This window comes from Augochlora pura, chromosome 2 (assembly GCF_028453695.1).
Source record: "Augochlora pura isolate Apur16 chromosome 2, APUR_v2.2.1, whole genome shotgun sequence".
Classification (NCBI taxonomy): Eukaryota; Metazoa; Arthropoda; class Insecta; order Hymenoptera; family Halictidae; genus Augochlora; species Augochlora pura.
In genome coordinates this window covers 23,421,952-23,430,937 of record NC_135773.1, presented here as the reverse complement: position 1 = coordinate 23,430,937, position 8,986 = coordinate 23,421,952, and positions in this window count along the sequence as shown.

The following is an 8,986-nucleotide window of genomic DNA, read 5'->3' as shown; positions in this document are numbered from 1 at the left end:
CCGAGACTGTGGCTTTTCGGCGACAGCTTCGCCAAAGAAGTGAAACTCTTTAATGGTCGTCTAATGTACCAACAAGCATTGCGCAGTCAAGTATACGAAGATAGAAAGGAAGAGCACTCGCGGAATATCAACCGCTTGAGAGTATTTGATCGCGTGTCTCGATCGTCGAGCTTTACTTTTTCTTTGCTCGGTGCTTACCGACAAGTAGATAAACCTTGAACTAAAAAGAATATGTGTAGCGATTTAATCAAAATTGCTGCTGTTTGGCTTAATAATTTATTAATAATTGAATAATGTGGCGAGTACTTTCGTAATTTGGTAACAGATGGATTCCTTTACCGAAAGTTAACTGAAACCGTTCTTGTTTCTATATATACCGCGAAAACGTCGTTTTAGCCTTATCTAAGGAAAAACACGATACAAAGCCTTATTGGCGGCTCCAGAACGAAATACTCCTCCCTTCAGTATAACATTCAATTATTTAAATATTTTAGATACCTTTCACGACGAATAGAACAAAAATAAAATATATATTGCTTAAAAACAATGTTACAGAAATATAAAAATGTTAATAGCTTCGATTACCTTACAATGACATTTACGGTCGGTGAAGTGTTAATCCCGTCAAAAATGAAATTTCTCACTATCCCCCCCTAAAAATCGAAGAGCAAGGATCAAGACGCCACGGCGAACGGGTTGAAACCGATGGTTCGCCGAGGACAGACGAGGGGCAGGCGTTCATCGAGTCACCGCGACACAGATAGAAATTAGTTCAATTAAAACGGCGTCGGGGCTTAGCCGAGTTTTTCCGCGGGCCCGGCGACTTTTCCTTCTTCCGTTCCCTTCCGTCTGATATTGCGCTGATTTCAGCCCGCGGGGATTATAATAGCTCACGTTCCGCTTCGACTTACGTTGCATTATCGCAGTTTCAGCCCTCCGCCACCGCGGTCGGGAAGGATCAACGGGGGCGGCGGCGGCGCCAGGTGAGAAAGAAGCGGATCCGGCCGTACGTGACCTGCCGCCGATAAATTCGCGGGAAATAAAGAAGAGAACGAACAACCACGCGCGCGCGCGCGCGCGAAGGGAATCAAGACAGATATTTGAAATGCAAATCGTTTGCTTAGGCGGGGGAAACCGATAAATCCGGGCGGGAAATAAATTTCCTCGAAGGCTTCCCGCCGGAAAAATTAGCGTGTGTCGTCGCGCACGATCGGAAAAACTGTCCCCCACGCGTTCCGTCGTCGCCGCCGCTTCTGTTTTTCCGCGTGTTTACGCAACGTCGATGGACAAATACGTCGCGGTGGGCTTCGATCGCGAAATAGCGCTGTTTAACCCTTTAAAGTCTGTGCTATCATGGATGTTACCTATCAGCACGTATGAACTTTTATATATATATAATAAATTAATTTTCTGTAGTAGCTAATATAAAGGTTAATGTCTAATGATATGCTGGAATCACGATCTCCCCTGAGAGAAGACAAAACGGAGGGTAAAGGGTTAATGTCTGCGATCTAACATTGACGTGCCGGCTATTGGCGGTCAATATTTTCAAAATATAATTCCCAGGCACCATTATAATTGTTCTATAATTGTTTTATAATAATTTTTACACTAACCAGGTTTATATTTAAAAGATTGTTAAAGATGATCGTTAAACATTGTTGAACATTGTTAAAGATCGCTAACGATTGTACGAGTCACAAAAATGAATTTCACACGAACGAAATGCACCCTGTCACGTAGAATAAAAATACTATAATCCATAAAACTGATTTCAGATTTACAGTTAAAACATCTTCGAGCGCGAATGGTTAAAACGACCTTCGCCACTGTGAAAACAAGCGGTCCATATTTAGAAGCGTTTCGCGTTACATGCACCGTACTGGAAACAATATAACGAAAACGGATCCGCGCGAACGTATAGTCCGCATTCGCTAATTTCCTGGAGTGCACAGAGCACGACAAAATGGCGTCGGAAATTTCTCCGATTAGAGAACACTGCTTACTCGACGACGGATATATTCCCGAGAGGGTTCCGCAATTCAGGTGCGACCATTTTTAATTTAATTCAAGGTTCGTCGAAGTTTTTTCTCGCCCGCGCGACGACGAGACCGGCGCCGCGGCATTAGGCGTTCCGAAGATGAGGCGGACTTAAGAGCGTGTATCCCGGAAGCGGCGAGCGAACGGACAATTACCGCGGTAGAACGTTGATTAAACCTAGCGTGATTTTCCCAGGTGCTGCGGCACCGCGGACAAGGCACTCGCCGGTGTAGGTTCTTTTGTGCCCGGCGCAGAAAAGAAGAAAGAAGATTCCGGGCAGGGTCGAGCGAGCAACGCGCTCGTGCATGATGCACACCGTGATACGCACTTACTTGGAAATCGAGCGCGAGACCAGATTTCCATTGGTCACGAAACACAAGGAGCAATCGTTCGGAATTAACGCCGGGTATCCATCGCCTTATATACATATTTACCCTTCCGCTTGTAATTTCGCTCGCGAACAGAACACGCCGCTCGCTCCCAATATTATTTCTTGCAATAACCCGCGCGAGAACAACCGTCGTCCCCCTTTCCAAGCGAACGTGAAACGAATATCGGAGCTTTGACGAAAGCGCCGCCGGTGCGACCCGGTCGTCGCGTCGCGAAAAATTGTTCGCCGATTGTAACCGGTAACCAACGCTCGGGCGCGACAAAAATCGTTTAGACGTGACGTTTAGACTGGCGAAAGTTAGGGGCGGGGGTTCGGTCGACGTCCGTGATTGCACCGTGGATTTTTCGGAACCTTTCGTCGAATTCTTTTTTCCTTCGCAATTCGACCTTTGCGCGAGCAATTGAACTTGGGAAATTCTGAAATCGAGAAGATATTATATTATACTAGATCGTTATTAATGCTTCCTTAACCCTTTCACTACTGTCGGCGCCTACTGGCGTCCGACACACGTTGGCTTCCCGGTACCGTAGGCGCCGACAGGCGTCAAGATCAAATTTCCACCCCGTTTATTATTAAATCTGATTAATTATATATCGTGCAATATTTATGTTATATATTGTAAAAAATCTTAATATTATTCTTCATTTCAAGTAATATTCGTTTAATGTGACAGAATTCAATATTTTAAATATTTTAATATACTTCCACAGAAATGCGTGTCTAACGAAAAACTACGGCCGTGCCAAAGGGCTAATCAGAAATTAACAGCAACTCTCACGAAACCCATATACAATCCCCACGGATCGAGAGGAGTCGCGAGCCCAAGACTGTCCATCCGGCAATAAATTCGTCCAGTTAAAAAGTAGATCAACGACCACATCCAGAAATCCTATCACGTCCGGCGCGCGCGTACGAGTATAGCCAGCGATTTTCGAGGCACGCGGAATCCCCGGTGCTCTAAGTTTCAGCGGAGCTCTCCTGTCTGGGGTTATCAGCAGCCAAACAAAGCTATCACAAACGTTCGTCACTGGAGGGCTCAGCTTGAGATGGCACACGTCAGCCGCGCGGAAGCGAAGCCGGCATGCGAGAGAGAGAGAGAGAGAGAGAGAGAGAGAGAGAGAGAGAGAGAGAGAGAACAGTGGCTGTGCGCGGCGGCAGCAGCCCATTCGAACCGACTCCCGGCGAATATAATTACTTTTCGAGCGGAGCCCAATTTGCCCGACGACTAATTTTAACTTCCCGACGGGAACCCGTTTTGCCCGGAGGATCGGTTGATTTATTTGCCCGGGGGTCGCCCCCGGGCTTCGTCGGATAGGAAGAGATCCCCGCGGTAAAAGACTCGAAAACCCCCGGGCTCCGTGTATCGGGAACATCTCGGGACGCGTGAGAGATAACGGGGTGACACCGCGGCTACCTAAGAACCCCCGAACGAGCCGAAGTAAGTGCTGGATTACTTGTCCCTGGTAATTTATTATCGAGAAAAAATCCAGTTGCAAAACTGAACGGGCGGCAATGTCGCAGCTCGCGTGCTAATTGAAAGGCGTAAGGTAAAGAATCGAATATACATTGGAATATATTTTATTTTCATTCTAATAGCAGATAAATTATTGAAGTGAAATATTATTTTTGAAATTTATACAGTGATCTTCTCAAAACGGATGCTTCTTACTTCGACGAACTTTAATAAGAATACAATTGGAGATTCATTGTCCAAAAAGAATATTTCAGGATTCACATTTCACTTCCATTTCAAGAACAATACGTATAATAAATTACTGAAGTAAAATAGAAAAACAATATTAATTATTCCTTCGACGATAATGGTCGACGGTCAATCATCCTCCTTAAGATTTTCCTAAGCGTTAAATAAAAACTGTGCTTGATAAGACCATGTCTTTTAACAAAACGTATTATTATAGCTTTAATATTAAAAGATATATAAAATTCTGTTATTTATCGGCACTCGTGCCCGAAGGGTTAAAGCTCCGTTAGCCTCGCAATGCTTTAAACTCGTAACAGTCTTTTATCCGGCAATAAAATGATTAATGCACTTGACACACCTAATCGTCAGTATTTCTTTTTATTTGCGACAGGCTCTCACCCTTTCGGTTATATCCACTAAGGATTTCTTTCCCCCTATCTGCGGCCCTACGTGCCACGCGCCTTTTTCCTCCTCCCTCACCCCTTCGCGCCGCTAGCCGTCAGAGATATAAAAGGGCCAGAAACAATTCTTCCCAGCTCTTGTTCGCTCTCTGTGCGCTCGATCAACTCGTAGTCGCCTCTCAATCTTCGCTTAAACGCTCTCTCAGTCTCTGCTAGTTGTTCCGCTCCTGCTATCGCAGTCCGCCTTTAGTACCTTTCACCGTGAACTCAGTCGGCCGGGTTCCTTTCTTTCAGCCCGCCCTTCGTCTGTTCTCCACCCTCTGTCAGTTGGTCAGTCCCGGTCTCAATTAGTTCTTAGTCAGTCAAATCCTGTCTTCCAAGGGGGCGAGCGCCGATATTATTGCAATTTTAATCTTGCACGGTTTAATCGTGATTTAAATTGCAATTTAATTTGATTAATAAGTGAATTAAATTAATAAGTAAATTAATAAATTATTAAATTAATAAGTAAATTAATAAATTATTAAATTAATAAGTAAATTAGTAAATTATTAAATTAATAAAATTGTAATTTAAACGTATTTGGAAACTGTCTATAGTGACTATTAAAATGTGGACACTATACTATAGTGACCGTGAAAAGTAGCTGGACACTACTATGATTTTGACTTGAAATAACCGAATACTTTATGTGGCGAGGAAATTCAATTTTCAAAATATTTCTTTCAATTATCTAGATGTCGAATTTATTGTGAATTTTTATTTTTATATTTGTATACTCTATTTTAATATACCTTAAAGGGTTTTTCCTTCCAATATACATATATTTATTTTAATCGCAAGCACCTATATTATGCTTTACACAAAATGTATGCTTTACATGGTACACAGTTTATCACTTGCAACCACCTGGAAAAAGATGCAATATTTATTTATGACGTGCCTATTTGACGAAATAAATATATATTAAAGAGAATTCTAGCATCTTCTGGTATCTATAGCGCTTATAACAATACAAGATACAATATAAAAATTTGCAAATAAATACGTCAAACAACCAGCAAACAAATTTTCACTATTACACAGGAATACAGTCAAATGGCCACCATTTTCCTGTTCAAGAACAAGCAAGAGAGAATTGACAATAAGGATCTAAAAAGCTTTAGCAACGTTTGTCATAGAGAGAGAGAGAGAGAGAGAACGATCGAGTGTCCAAAACGGAAATTGAAAGCGCGCTAAATTATTTCTGATTATTCAGTTACGGGGAAATATCGTCGGCATCTTATTTAGCAATTTAAATGCCGGGATTTGTCCTGGACGGGCCGCGCGCGCTGTTCGAAACAGTTAGAGCGCGAGGGAGGCGGCGCTAGCAGAAGACACCCCGGTGATGAAAGAAACCCGGCGAGGGGAGGGGGGGTTGGAGGGAGCAGCCCGAGAAGTGTTTGGAAATGGAAAGCAGAGATAACGTTCGCCCGTGAAAAAATATAGCTTGCCACGGATTTAATTCTGTTTTATATTGTATAAGCCGGGCTGCAGACACGTCTCATTTCGGAGGAATTGCCATGGAATTGCGCGGGATCGTTTCGCTTGACTTATAACGGCGAAGCTCGCGGACGCCTGCATGCGCGCGAAAGCTTTGTTACATTCGGTCTAACGGGACGGCGATCTGTTATTAACCCTTTGCACTCTAAATCTAAAATAACTTTTCTAGCTTATATTATATATTATAGTATTTCCATTTTATGTGACAAAATGTATTTTATACGAAATTGTTTCTAGCGACTTGATAGTTTGACCGATAAGAATTTTTTTAATCTAAACTTTGTTATTATAAAATTTATTTTAGAACGTGGTAGAATTTATTTAGCGGTGCCTCAGAGTCACCACTCGTCCGTAAAGGGTTAAGTCGTTAAACTGCCCACGTATTTTTACCGGCTTCAATATTTTAACACAGTTTTCAAGCACATCCTGTACCCATAATTATAACGCGAGAAATTAAAGATAGCACGCTCGTGCTATCTATTCCTTTGGAAGTGTGCAGCAGTTACTCTCCGTCATTCTCTGCCGCTGGCGAACGCGTGTGTCGACTTTGCATGTAAAACGAGCAGCTTTTAATCTCAAATGTTTTCCAAGCGTGCATTCGAATGTTTCGTACTTGGAATACGAAACTAGATACCGTACACTGTAACTAAGAAGGATTATGTTGCTCTAAGAGATATAGTTCACCGTGTACGTTAACCCTTCGCGATCTACTCTCGGCGACCGAATTTGTCTTTTTTATTTCTGAATAAAATTGAAATGTATATTACATAGAGAGGCGTTCCTTATCAAGCTATAATTAGTGCTGTAATTAGTCGCCTAAGTGAGACATGGGATTTATGTTTATATTCCTTTATATATGTCTTTTTATCGCTTACTTGTTAAATCGCGTCAATTTTAAACAATACGTCTAGATATAATTAAATTATCTAGATTTAATTAAATTTATTAAAATATTAAAATTAAACGCGTCCAAAATTTGCTTTAAAACTATCATTAATTAGTTATCCATCCTCGACTGTATGACATTGTATTGTCAAAGGAGTTATTATCAGAGCCACGTGTTGCAAATCCAAGAAAAATTGTGCATCAATTTAATCGCAGTGATTTAATCCTAGTAATTTAATCCTAGTGATTTAATCGTAGTAATTTAATTTAATCGTAGTAATTCAAACGTAGTAATTTAATTTAATGGTAGTAATCCAATCCTAGTAATTTAATCGCAGTAATTTAATCCTAGTAATCTAATCGCAGTAACTTTTTTCCAAGATCAGTCGAACCATACGAATCGCCGAAGTTTCTCTCCGTAGTACACAGGTTTTGTGGTCCTCGACGCGGCGCAGCCACAAGTTTTGTTCGACGGACTGAATTACTTTTCCCGGGGAGACTCGATTTACGCCGCAATCCCGCGGAACGCTCCGACGTAAATCGACAATCGGATGTAATTGCCGTCTTGTACCGGCGTCGTCTGCATTTAATCAGCGGTAAGGCCAATTCTCGAAATGACTGAGTTACGGAGACTGCGCGCGCGCGCGCGCGCTCCGTGGATATATATTGTCTATTCCAGAGACGCTTTGTTTTCCCTCGAAATATCATCGTATTAATTGCTACAACCCCGACAGCACGATTTAACAGCATTAAGTATTAACTAACGGAAATATCCGTGTTTCGACCGATTTGCTATTTATACGGGAACAATTCACGGGCAGACGGTAATTGAACGTAACTTAATTGGATTCTTTTCGACAATGTTGATGGAAAATATATTTAGCTGCGTCGTTGGTATTTCAATCCGGCATTTTGCAAGGTTCGAACAACTCTCCCCCACCCCTAACCATTTTATAGATCGTTTAATGTTCCAACGAAATCAGGATCAATGGAAATCTTTCCTTTGAGCATTCGCTTAATAGTCAGTTAATTTAAGTAATTTAAATGATTTAATGAAAATCGTTGGTGAATTAATTTAATGAAAATTGGTGGCGAATTAATGGCAATCCATTTACAATTTACCGGGCTAAACAACATCGTTCACGCGGCAACGACGAGTTACGAAAATCTTCAAACAATTATACGTTGCGATAGTATTTAGTTGCATGTTGTAATTACATTGAAAAAACAATGATAATTAATATCGTATCGCGCGAGATTGTTGCGGCTCGAATTTCAGGTTTAATATATAATTATTACTTATTCAGTGCACATTGCTCCTCTTATGTTTACGATTATGGAACTGTTTGCCGGTGAAATTGTATTAATTATGCAACTGTGTTGCGTTCAATTAAATCTATAATGGGTTTTAAATATTGAGTTGCAAATGGTGGAAATGACTTTTTAGAACCGTGAGATTACGATACGGTGATTCAAGGTTTTAACCCTTTGCACTCGGAGCCATTTTAATTATAAATCTAATACAATTGTTCTGGCTTCTATTGTTTCTATTATAAATTATTATATTGATTCTCGTGCCTCGTGTCAATAGTTTTACTGTCAATCATTTTTTAAATTATATTAATATTATATTAAATTATATTAATATTGTATTAAACTATATTAATATACAAAATTATTCCAGATCGTGAGAGAATAATTTCAGTGGTGCCTCCTAGTCGCCACTCGAGCGGCAACGGGGTTTTAACATCAACCGGACACATAAATTACCGTTATGGAAAACCAAGCAGTTGGATCAATGAATTAATTCTAGTAATATTCATCGTAACCCGTCTCTTAAATACCAATTGTGTCTGTCACGTTCATTAACCAAGATCCACCGCGCCGCGATCTTTTATGCGGACCCTCATTAACCGTTCATTTATACTATATGTGCCTTGACGACGCCGGAACATACGGGCGCCTCTCGCGCGTTTATAATTCAACCTATATAACGGGTGGCCCGACGAAGATTTAATGTACAAT